Here is a 12,932-nt window from a genome sequence, read left to right as displayed (position 1 = left end):
CATTACACATGATAAGTCTCGTGAAACCATGACACACACAATTGGAAGGAAAAACAAGTATGACCATTGGCCTTCACATATTAATAGTTGTAAGATTGCTCAACTGTATTTCAAACATGGAGATTGCTTGTTCAATCGGAAGAAAAATTTTCTCAGAACATGGCGCGTTGAATGTTCTCGGCACTCACATATACATGGAAATATCTAGTGCCCAGAAAACTTTGAGTTTCTATTTTTTGCAATAGCGGTGGAAAAGATAAATATTCTCGGCCAATTATAACAAAATAATTATGGAATGTTGCTGATTTTAGTGATTTTTCGCTATGTAGAGAAACATGGCATTACAGATTTTTGAAATAGGTCATCTCATGGTCACTTTTGATTGCCACTGAAGCTATATTACCAGAAATGAGAAACGGGGAATGGAACTGCAATGATGACATGACAAAAAACAAGCATTTTAGAGATTTCCTATAAGAAACGTGTGTGTGTGTGTGTATATATACACTTTAAAAAAGAAAATACATTTCTAATTAGTTATAAAACTAAATATAATAATAAAAATAAACTTATCTAATTATAAACAAATAGTAAAAAACTAGACAATCTTAGTAATTTAAAAAATATTTAATAACATATAAAACAACTAATATTCCTTCTAATACCTTGGCTAATTCTGCTCCCTCAATCAGCCAATCTTGAACAATCAGTGAATCTGAACAAATTCTATGCCGTCAATCCACAAATTTTAAAAAACTAGAACTCCCGACTAAATATTTTCATTGACTTGACAAGTTTCTCTCCGAAACGGCCGTTTCGTCCGTGCAATGGATTTCGTTTGTTGCACGTTTCTGGCAACTATGCACTAAGCTCGATGATTCAAAGTGGTTCTATTCAAATATTATTATTATTTAATTAGTGGTTAAATTGTTAATAAATTCATTTATGAGAAGTTGTTTAAAGGGCTCGTACGACTTTTTAACTCGCAGACGAAAAATTCTCAGGCGGGTTCATTTTGATTCTAGTATGAAACGTTCCTGAATTTGATTGTAGTGGATTTTTTATCAGTCATCTTATTTAATTTGATAATCACTGTCAAAAGATTGCTCAAGGATATAAGGTTTCTTGTCTGCCAAGATATTGGAAAACACTTTTTCTCTAACATGGCGTCTTGAATGTTTTCTGTTTTCACACACAGATATCTATATGTAAAATAATCCACTGGCCAGGCGAACCTTTGAATTTTTAGCATTTGTAATAACAGGGGAAACGATAGAATTCAATCCTCGTCAACAATAACAACTGGAGCAAGAGTCCCAACCTAACGAAACTCTGTAACAGCTGCGAACCACCCAGCTGCCATGGCGCTTAAGCGATTGCTATCTCTAGTAAGAGGGTTTTGCTTGAAGTGTTCATTAAACTATGATATTTATATGAAAAATCAACTGTGAAAAAAACAAAAAAAAACAAACCATTGATAGCGGACATTAAACAGAAATCCGTTTGTCCACAGTATTATCTTACCCTTTCTCATATAAGTAATTGAAGGCTGATTCTTGATCGTCATTTTGAATCTCTGTTAATACAAGGCTGAATCTAAGTAAGAGTTAATATGAGGCAGAAGAAGGCTGAATTTCACCTATCTTATCAAAAAATTGTTGAGACAAGTCGTGCTATAAAGTTTACAGCTGTAGTTAATTTCCATGGTGACGGGTTACAGTTGTTTATCAAAGAGAAACAGAACAACAGTGGCAGCCCAGCTACCAGCTATGTTATTGCTATTGATAACAAGATTAGTTGTGTTAATTGCATTTACAGTCTACTTCATCTTTTAATTTGTGCGTCTCATAGACACTACTATTTTGTTTGAATTTGAGCGTCTGCTAAGGAAGCTGACAGATTGTTGTTGTTTTATATTTCAGTGGCAGTGGCTGTTAAAAAATGGAATACTGCTGACTTTATGTACAATTCCTACTGCACCCAACGGTCGGTAGATTCCTGTAACACTATTTAAATCTTGGGTAGATTACTATAATCAGTTTATTTAAATCTTCCATATTTTTGGTTTATTTTAATCAGACACCCAAGATATGTTTGGTTTTTCTTCCATATTTTCCTCTGTTGTATTTCAGAACTGTTGTATTTCACTACTGTATTTGTATTATTTTTTAAAAGAGGGGAAAACACTTTGATTCAGAGCTATGAACCGGTGAGAACACAAACGGGGAACCTCGTCCCACATAGAATTTGAACAACGGAGAGCCTCATCCCAAATGGGATTTGAACCTTGATGGCATTTAATTACTGCTGGGTACTGCTGATTTCATTAAGAAAGGTTTCCTGCACTTTATGGTCATGTGGGTGTTATGACGATGTGGGCATTATCTGTTTAGTCCTCAATTCTGTAGTCAGTGAGCCAAAATCCGCCATTCTATACTCAGTGTGCTGAAATCTTCCATTTATTGATCTTCAAGATATTCTGTGAATTCATCAAATTGCGCCTCTGGCTGAGCGGTGGGGAACAGAATTATGCCAGACGCTAAGACTTGTCTTCCTTGGTTATTGGCCTTCTACTTGTCTCTGCATTTTATTTTGGTGCGTGCACAACAAAAACAACATAACAGTTCTGGTTTTATATTCGAGGGATTCAGGGATTCCAATCTGAGTTTGAGTGGAATGGCAAACATTGATTCTCGAGGCATTCTAGAGCTCACTAATATGACACAGAGAATGCAGGGCCATGCTGTTTATCCAATCCCTCTACAGTTCAGAAATGTCTCCAGCAATTCTACAATTTCTTTCAGTACCACATTTGTCATGTCAATTGTACATGCATATCAAAATATGGGAGGCCATGGATTGGCCTTTGTGGTGACACCTTCTAGAAGTTTCCAGGGATCCTTTCCCAGTCAGTACCTTGGTATATTCAATTCTTCCAATAATGGGATGGCTTATAATCACATCCTTGCAGTGGAGTTTGATACTGTCAGAGACTACGAGTTGCTTGACATTGATGATAACCATGTTGGAGTTGACGTTAATGGTCTTATCTCAAACAAGTCTGCAACTGCGGCCTTTATAAATGGCAGTGGGTTCCATCAGGAATTTGATCTCAAGAACGAAAAGAGCATCCAGTGTTGGATAGATTTTGATGGAGGAGATAATTTGCTGAATGTGAGCCTTACACCAGGGGGTCTGACTAGGCCCAAGGTGCCCTTGATTTCAATGCATCTTGATCTTTTTGGGGTTGTCGAGGAGTTCATGTATGTGGGGTTTTCTTCCTCCACAGGGTTGCTTTCCACAACACACAGGATTTTGGGATGGAGTTTTAGAATGAATGGCACCGCACAGGATCTGGACCTTCCAAAACTTCCTACTGTTTTGGAATCACATTCTAAGAATAAGTTGAGATTAGCAATTGGAGCATCCATTGCCGCTGTGGTACTCATAACAGTGGCAATTTTTGCAGGGCTTCACTTTGTCAAGAAATTGAGGGATGCTGAGGTTATTGAAGACTGGGAGCTTGAACATGGGCCTCATAGGTTTTCATACAAGGAACTAAGGATTGCTACCAAGGGCTTCAGAGACAGGGGACTGCTTGGAAAGGGTGGTTTTGGAGGAGTTTACAAGGGTGTCCTACCCAGCAATGGGCTAGAGGTTGCCGTGAAAAGGGTTTCACGTGAATCTAAACAGGGACTGAGAGAATTTATTTCTGAAATTTCAAGCATTGGAAGGCTCCGGCATCGAAATCTTGTTCAGTTGCAGGGCTGGTGCAGATATAAGGGGGAATTGCTTCTTGTTTATGACTATATGCCAAATGGTAGCCTTGATAGTTACTTATTTGGAGATCAGAAAAACATTCTGAGTTGGGAACAGAGATACATGATTTTGAAGGGTGTTGCCTCTGGCCTACTTTATCTCCATGAAGAGTGGGAGCAAAAAGTAGTGCACAGGGATGTGAAAGCAAGCAATGTGCTACTTGATGCAGATATGAATGGTAGGCTAGGAGATTTTGGACTTGCAAGGTTGTATGAACATGGATGTACTCCACATACCACTTATGTGGTTGGAACGCTGGGTTATATTGCACCTGAGCTTACTAGGACTGGTAAGGCCACAACATGTACTGATGTGTTTTCTTTTGGGGCTCTGTTGCTTGAAGTAGCTTGTGGCAGGAGACCGGTAGAGCCCAAACATTCCCTTGAAGAAATAGTCCTCGTGGAGTGGGTTTGGGAGATGTATTCAAAGGGCAACATTTTGGAGGTGGTTGATCTCAAACTTCAGAATTTATATGATGTGAGAGAGGCTGAAATCGTGCTCCAATTGGGCTTGTTGTGCTCTCACCCTCAGCCTGAAGCTCGACCCTGCATGAGACAGGTAGTCCAAATCCTTGCAGGAGATATGCTGCTTCCTATGTTGCCATCAGAAGCTCCTTCAGCACGAACATCTCAGTTTTTTGATGACTTTACTGTTTCGTTTCCTTCTTGTGGGCATGGCTCTATCAATATAACCTCAGATGACAGTGCAAGGTCAGATGGGAGGCCAACATTGACACCTAATGGAACACCGCCACTTCCCTTAATACATGGAAGAGACTGAAAGATTTAAAGCTGTTAGACTTCAGATTCAAATGCTAACACATTCTGATTTAGTTTTAATCTCAGTTGCAGAGAGTTTCTGTCTCAAATCCATTTGTATAGTTTCAATCATACAATTATTGTTTAAAGATTGTTTCCTCTCTTTATTGGGTGTCCAAGTATGGGTTGATGCCTTGTCACTTAACTAACTCAGACAAAGTTTTGAAGTTGGAGGGCATTTCTTGCTATAACCAGTTTAAAGATATATGAATGATTAGAGCCTTGAGGGGGACTTGGTTTCCCAAGGGATCTCATCTCAGGTACCAGGCACGTAGTGCTCATTTAGAATGAGCATAATACATTGTGACTACTCAGATTCTAATCCTTAATAGCTGCCCACATGATGAAACCTATTTCTATCTATTTTGATATTTTTATAAGATTTATAAATCTATCTGAGCTTTTGTCTATCTTTATTATTTTTTCATATGCTCCTCTTTGTGGCTTTCTCGTGTCTCAAAAGTTATATGTTTGGAGGTTCTATTGTTCAATTTTCTAAGAATTGTGGAGGTTTTGATATTCAATTCTGTAAGCATTATGTTGAATGTCAAAGTTTCAGTGTTTCTCTTGTTGGAATATCTTTCAAGCCAAGTATGTCATTTCTTTTATTCTTATTGGGATATGTAACTATCCCATATAGCCACACTTTTCATCCACCCCTCGCACCTTTATTCCCTTTCCATACAAAAAAATTGAAGTTTTCCTTCTTGTTATGGTGAACAGCAGCTGGTTACGGGAAGATTTTGATGGAGGAGATAATTTGCTGAATGTGAGTGTTGTTCCAGGGGGTCTGACTAGGCCCAAGGTGCCCTTGATTTCAATGCATCTTGATCTTTTGGGGGTTGTCGAGGAGTTTATGTATGTGGGGTTTTCTTCCTCCACAGGATTGCTTTCCAGTACACAGGATTTTCAGATGGAGTTTTAGAATGAACAGGGTTTTCTTCCTCCACAGGGTTTCCTTCCAGTACACACAGGATTTTGGGATGGAGTTTAAGAATGAATAGGCACGCACAGGATCTGGACCTTCCAAAACTTCCTACTGTTTTGGAATCACAGTCTAACAATAAGTTGAGATTAGCAATTGGAGCATCCGTTGCTGCTGTGGTACTCATGACACTGGCAATTTTTGCAGGGCTTCATTTTGTCAAGAAATTGAGGGATGTGGAGGTTATTGAAGACTGGGAGCTTGAACATGGGCCTCATAGGTTTTCATACAAGGAACTAAGGATTCGTACCAAGGACTTCAGAAACAGGGAACGGCTTGGAAAGGGCTGTTTTGGAGGATTTTACAAGGGTATCCTACTCAGCAATGGGTTAAAGGTTGCCATGAAGAGGGTTTCACGTGAATCTAAACAGGGACTGAGAGAATTTATTTCTGAAATTTCAAGCATCGGAAGGCTCCGCATCGAAATATTGTTCAGTTGCAGGGCTGGTGCAGATATAAGGGTGAATTGCTTCTTGTTTATGACTATATGCCAAATGGTAGCCTTGATAGTTATTTGGAGATCAGAAAACATTCTAAGTTGGGAACAGAGATACATGATTTTGAAGGGTGTTGCCTCTGACCTACTTTATCTCCATGAAGAGTGGGAGCAAAAAGTAGTGCACAGGGATGTGAAAGCAAGCAATGTGCTACTTGATGCAGATATGAATGGTAGGCTAGGAGATTTTGGACTTGCAAGGTCGTATGAACATGGATGTACTCCACATACCACTCATGTGGTTGGAACGCTGGGTTATATTGCACCTGAGCTTACTAGGACTGGTAAGGCCACAACATGTACTGATGTGTTTTCTTTTGTTGCTCTGTTGCTTGAAGTAGCTTGTGGCAGGAGACCTGTAGAGCCCAAACATTCTCTTGAAGAAATAGTCCAGGTGGAGTGGGTTTGGGAGATGTATTCAAAGGGCAACATTTTGGAGGTGGTTGATCTCAAACTTCAGAATTTATATGATGTGAGAGTGGCTGAACTCGTGCTTCAATTGGGTTTGTTGTGCTCTCACCCTCAGCCTGAAGCTCGACCCTGCATGAGACAGGTTGTGCAAATAATTGCAGGAGATATGCTGCTTCCTGCATTGCCACCAGAAGCTCCTTCAGCACGAACATCTCAGTTTTTGGATGGCTTTACTGTTTCGTTTCCTTCTTGCAGGGATGGCTCTATCAATATAACCTCACAAGAAAGTGCAAGATCAGATGGGAGGCCAACATTGACACCTAATGTAACATCACCACTTCCCTTAATACATGGAAGAGACTGAAAGATTTAAAGCTATTAGACTCCAGATTCAAATGCTAACACATTCTTATTTGGCTTTAATTTCAGTTGCAGAGAATTTCTCCATTTCAAATCCAATTGTATAGTTTCAATCATACAATTACTGTAAAAGGATTGTTTCCTCTCTTTATTGGGTGTCCATGTATGAGTTGATGCCCTGTCAATTAACTAACAAAGAGAAAGTTCTAAAGTTAGAGGGTGTTTCTCACTATAACCAGTTGAAAGATGTATGAATTATTAGAGTCTTGAGGGGAAATTGGGTTCCCAAGGGACCTCATTTCAGGTTCACCAGGCATGTAGTGCTCATTTGGAATGAGCATAATACATTGTGAATACTCAGATTTTAATACTTAATAGCTGCTCAAATGACGAAACCTAGTGCTATCTATTTTGATAATTTTTTAAGATTCGTAAATCTCTCTGAGCTATTGTATATCTTTATTATTTTTTCATATAATCCTCTTCGTGGCCTTCTCATGTGAAGCTGTAGAGGTCTCAAAAGTTTTGAGTGTTGAGGTTCTATTGTTCAATTTTCTAAAAATTGTGGAGGTTTTGTTGTTCAATGTTGTAAGGATTATGTTGAATGTCAAAGTTTCAGTGTATCTCTTGTTGGAATATCTTTCAAGCCAGCTATGTGATTTCTTTTATTCTTATTGAGATATGTAACTATCCTATATAGACATACTTTTCATCCATTCCTCACACCTTTATCCCCTTTCCCTATAATTTTTTTTGAAGTTTTCCTTATTGTTATCCACTTCCTTTGATCTCAGCTCTTTTCCCTTGCCCTTCTCAAAACTTTGGACTACTCCTTCATACCATCCACTTCCTTTGACCTAAACTCTTTTCCTTGGCCCTGTTAGAATATTAGAATATTGCACTGTCTTGCTATTTTCATTTACTCCTTTGACTTAAATAATCATGTTTTACTCATAGAGAAGTGTAATTTTAATTTCACAAATTTTCTCAAGCATGGCTATAGTGTAAAGGTATTATCAATTATGTAAGTAGAGAGTGAAAATGCTATATTATCTTGTCAAAGCAGTAACTTTCAATTCCAATTAATGAGGAACGGTATTGTCTCAAAAGTTCAAGTCCATTCTTAGGAGGGAAGCTGGGTTTTCAAAAAGGTCAATGCCTTGAGGAAATGTTAGGGTTAGGTTATTTTAGTCTTGCTGAAACAATTCAACTACTTTGAAGGCATGGAGGTTTCCTTTCCATCAATGTTTACATCACTTACAAAAGTAGAAGGGGCATGCAAAGGGAGAGGTTTCTGGGATTTGTAGCAAGTCATTTCCATGTGCTCAAAAATCTCTCGAATGGAGGCCCTAAATGGGATCCATTCTATACTTCATCAAATCTGAGATGTCTATGAGCAAAGCATGACTATTGTGTGTAAAGAATACCGATTAGAGAAGAACTCAATTCAAACACCAAAAGCCAAATCTCTATCGGAAAATAGTGAAAATATTGTCATGCATGTTATCATTCATAGTACTAGTCTTATATTCCATAATGATGATCAAGTTGTGAACATAATAAAGCATAACTTTGATGTTTTCAAGGTTGTATAATGCTATTGTAAACAGATTTGCGATGATAAATAGTGTCATCTTAAAAGTCTAGTTTGCAATCATCTAGATTTAAAACCTTCAACCATACATGCACAACTAAGCTATGATTGTTGATATCCCTGTCAAACATTGTTGAGTAATATCACTTTCAAAGTTTGCGTGTTATCTTAAGTTTAGAGAAAAAAGTATCTCATCAAATAGTGAAGGAGCATTAAAAGAACCACACAGACCTTGGCCAAGTATGATACAAAAGAGTATGGAAGGTAGATATAGTTCTCCACACCTGTCAAACCCCTGGGGATGTTTAAAATGAGCATCAAAGGTCTCAAGCACCAAATGCTGCTCTCCAATATAGTCATGTTGTCAAAGTGAAGAGAGCAAAATATTTTCAAACCCTAATTTTGATCAAAACCTCAAGAAGAGTTTTTCAACCAAAATTGATATTAAAAATCATAGAGAAGATCTCAATAGTCCTGTCTCGTCAGTTAATAGTCTATTAAATTATGAAGAGTACTAATAAATATGAAGGTTTTATCGTCCTAGGAATATCCTAGAGCCTTCACCATTATAAGGTCATTCTAAATAACATGAAGATTGCTTATTTATCTTACAAAAGTCTTCAACATCATGGAAGAGCCATTTAAGTGTTTCCAAGAGCTATGAAATTAAATAATGTCATATGTGCAAGTGATTGATTAAGAGATCTATAACCTAAGTCAAGAAGGAAATGAATCAATTAAGAGCAACATGAACAAGTGTTGAAGTGTGTTGTAGAATAGTTAAAGGTCTTTTATTCAATTTCATGAAACCCTAGATTTAAGAGAAGCACAAAAGAATGATGAATTAGCAACGCAAATGGAAAAATACATTATAACCCCATGTAAATTGTGTTGAAACCCTAGGAAGAGTAACATAAGGAGGGTTTGAGAAAGGAAATAGTAATAAAATGAAATTTATGATGATTGTAAAAAAAAGAGTGATTCATTGCATGCCAAATAGGTCTAGGCATTTGATTGCTTGAATACATGTAGGATGCCTGTAAAGACCTTAGCCTTGTATAAATGGTTGAGAAGTTATGGTAATGCACTTTCAGACAACAAATGCTTGAGAATTGAATGTTTATAAAGGGTCTTAAGACTATCAAGATTCAAAACACTATTAGCAATACCCCAGAACCTGCTAAAGCTTATGCAATGTTTAAAACTTCATGATGAATCAATATCATGTAATTGTTGCTTCTACCAATACATGTATGGAGGTTTCTCTGAGTTTTTCTTAAAACATATTGAATAAATTACAATCAAAACATTGAGAAGATGCCAAGCCCTTGTTAAACCCTAATACTCATCAAGATCTTATAGGGTGTTTTGGGTGGACCTATAGGGGAAAAATTACCCATGAGAAAGATACTTAGAAAAATGTATGTAGTACATGACTGAGTGTAGGGGTTAGTAGAGTATATGAAAGGATCTCTAAGTATCACAAAAATTTCAAGAAACTATTAGCATATGTAACCTATTAGAAGGGTCGTTACAAACCTTAGGCCTGTATGAAAGTACAATTACGACCAAATTTTCTGAAGGAATATATCAAAAATTCTTTCACACTTTCTATCAAATAGTAAGATGGAAAAGTAGAGAAAATGATAGTAGAATTGTAGAGGACTGTGCAAAACTAGTGCAAGAGCACCTTAGGGTAGGTATCAAACCCTAATCAATTTTGTCTTAATGACTCATGAGTGGTTCAAGAATGTAATAGGGCTAATAAGAAGCCCAAGTGTGTATTTAAGTGTTTTTGGTGTGTTCATGAAGTCAATGTAATGACTATGCCAAGTTTGGCCTAAAGTTGCCCAAAGTTGCCTTGTATAGCTAAATGTTGCCAAGATATCCAATTTGGGCCTAAGAACCAAAATGTTGACCCAAGATGATGCAGGAGGGCTTTTTTTGAGTCTAAGTAGTCTTAGAATGTCTTAGGACATCATTTTGCAAAATGGGTTTGCAAGGAAGCATGAGTATTTGAAAACTTGCAAAAGTTGTCAACATGATAACTTTGCAATTTTTGCAACATGTTGACAAATTTTTACAAGTACTGGCAAAAAACATGGCCATGTGGTTACCAACACCCAAGAATCAATTGGAATAGCAAACATAGGTATTTTTAAGCCCTCTAAATGCCTTGGGTAGTGTTGGATGTCCTGAATTAAGAAGTTGAATGTAAAGAACAGGCAAATTGTTATCACAGTAACAATTATAACTTGAACATCTGTGTTTTCATGGATTAAAATCATTTTTTTAATTACCAGTGTTTAGCTTAAATTGATTTATAACTCTGTACATAATAGTGTGTGTCCTTGTTGATTTTGGTGTGTTGAATAAATTCCTCAAGTTCGCTGCCAGTCACTGGCCTGAATTGAGTGACCTATAAATAATGGACTCCCATTTCATTTCCCACCATGAAATAGTACAACTCTTGAAGGGATGAAATTAGGGAGGATGTATATTTTGTATTTTTTGATTAGAGACAAAAAGAGCCAGCTTGCTATTTTTGGTGTAATGCCCTAGGTGAGACAATGAGTTTCCTGGCTAGGTGTTGTTGACAATAAATTAATATATACTTGTAGGAGTGCATTCCAAATGCAAAGTTGGTTATTCACAGAGTTATGGCAATGCCCAAAGAAGGTGTATGGTGAAGAACAAGGGTGTTTGAATTCATTTGTTGAAGTCTTCAATGTGGAGATCCTTAACAGGTCTTGAAACCCTTAAAATTCTTATAAAACCCTCATCGTTCAATTAGGGCATGTACCAAAAGTGTCAAAAGATGGGACCAGAAAAATCTTGTGGAGAATCCAAAAGGGTATTCAGAAAGTAGGCTTGTTTGGAGTGTCTTTTGTGAGTTTGAAGAATTAAGCCCCGAAAATTGAGTTTAGAGGCCCAATTGAGGCCTAAAAGTCAGGTTTGTAAGCCAAAACAAAGGGATTGATAGGAAAGTTTTGCAATGAAATGAATCCCATACACCTTACCAAGCATTCTAAAGTCATGTTTGAGACCTCCACACTCTTATAAGTTCTTCCAAGATACTTGCAGGATAGGTGTTTTGAAAGAATATTGAGAAGCAGGCTAGCAAGTGGAGATCACACTTGATAGGAGAGATTTGTGTTTGAAAAGAATAGGTGGGTTGTTAATCCTTAGTTGGAGTTCCTACACCTTTTGAGATTGTTTTGAGTCCACTTGAGGTTCTAAAAAGTTAGCAAGAGGACATAAGCTAGGTTGATCCTATCAAAAATAGCTTAACATAAATGAACATGAAAGTAGTTGCAATGAACAAGGCACAGAGGAGTTGTGCATGAACATTATGAGAAGATACTTTCAGCATGACAAAGGGGTAAAAGTATCAATGAGAGACAGTCATCAAGATGATTGCGTTAAAACATTTAGATCACGAAACATTCTATACAAAATCCTTGTGAAGTTTTTCTAATGATTTGGCTGCTCAAAGAATCCATTCAATGTATTACTTAAAATCTAAGGTTGGGGTCCCATGGAAGGGGGCTTCCTATAAAATAAAGCGGAAGCCGCTTGCTATTTTTTAGGGAATATTTTAAAGCTAGCAGTCCCATGATTTATGCTGCTCAAAATTATAGCTCCGAAATTTAAGGAAGATATGCATTTAAAATAAGCAGAAAATTTAAATTCCCTCTAAAATTAAATTTTAATTAAAATCTAAAATTTAGATTATTGACAAATGGCAAAAAGCATTCCTAAACTAGTGGGGCTATTTCAAGCCCCAACCCTTTTTCACCCAATTCCTAAAAATATGGGGCTTCTACTTTTCAGGAGAAGATTCTAAATAATCCCGTAGCAAAATTATATTTTTCTCATGAGACCACCCACTTCCTAGAAAATAGAGCTTAAGCCCCCCTCATGGGACCGCACCCTAAGTTGCCAATGTGTGATTTTTTTATTTTTATTTTTGATTTTGGAATGTTGATATCCCATGTTGATATCCCACTAAGAGTAGCACAATATTTGATAGAGGCAGCAGTTGCCGGTGTTGGTAGCAAACATAATCACCTATATAAAGTCTCAATGAGAATCATGACATAGGCATCATCACTGATTAGACTAGAAAAGATTTCAATAGACATTACTAATTGCAGAAAAAAAAGAAATCTAGAAGTGAGATTCAAATCAGTAGCCAAGTTTTTGTATCAAACTAAAACCACAACATCAATGCACTGACATAATGTACCAAATAAATAATTCTCTTTAGATAATAAATTGAAGGCATAGGATCTTTATGTTGAAGGCCTCATACACTATCAGACAGCCAAATGATCTATATTGTTCTCAGATAAGAGTAGGCCAAATTATGAGTGAGTGAAAAATCCAAATTGATCTTGACCCCAGATGCTTCCCGGAGGCACCCAGGATTCTCATCCTAGTCGTATG

General features: G+C 37.2%; 2 pseudogenes across 4 annotated transcripts; both read left to right on the top strand.

Moving 5' to 3' along the window:
- Positions 1–892: 892 nt before the first annotated feature.
- LOC149543871 (L-type lectin-domain containing receptor kinase SIT2 pseudogene) lies at positions 893–5,047 on the top strand (annotated as a pseudogene). 3 transcript variants are annotated; one of them, XR_016355713.1, is made up of 4 exons: positions 893–1,024; positions 1,199–1,388; positions 1,923–1,986; positions 2,198–5,047. The product of XR_016355713.1 is annotated as an L-type lectin-domain containing receptor kinase SIT2 pseudogene, transcript variant X2 (transcript). The 3 variants fall into 3 exon arrangements; XR_016355712.1 differs by lacking the exon at positions 893–1,024 and having other exon boundaries at positions 1,031–1,388; XR_016355714.1 differs by lacking the exon at positions 893–1,024 and having other exon boundaries at positions 1,031–1,986.
- Positions 4,765–7,307, top strand: LOC149543870 (L-type lectin-domain containing receptor kinase S.4 pseudogene; annotated as a pseudogene). The gene is made up of 2 exons (XR_016355715.1): positions 4,765–4,897; positions 5,361–7,307. The product of XR_016355715.1 is annotated as an L-type lectin-domain containing receptor kinase S.4 pseudogene (transcript).
- The last annotated feature ends 5,625 nt before the right edge of the window (positions 7,308–12,932 follow it).

This window comes from Cupressus sempervirens, chromosome 8 (genome assembly GCF_028749045.1).
Source record: "Cupressus sempervirens isolate cs-2001-9-10 chromosome 8, ASM2874904v1, whole genome shotgun sequence".
NCBI classification, from domain to species: Eukaryota; Viridiplantae; Streptophyta; class Pinopsida; order Cupressales; family Cupressaceae; genus Cupressus; species Cupressus sempervirens.
This window is presented reverse-complemented; position numbering and strand designations above follow the sequence as displayed.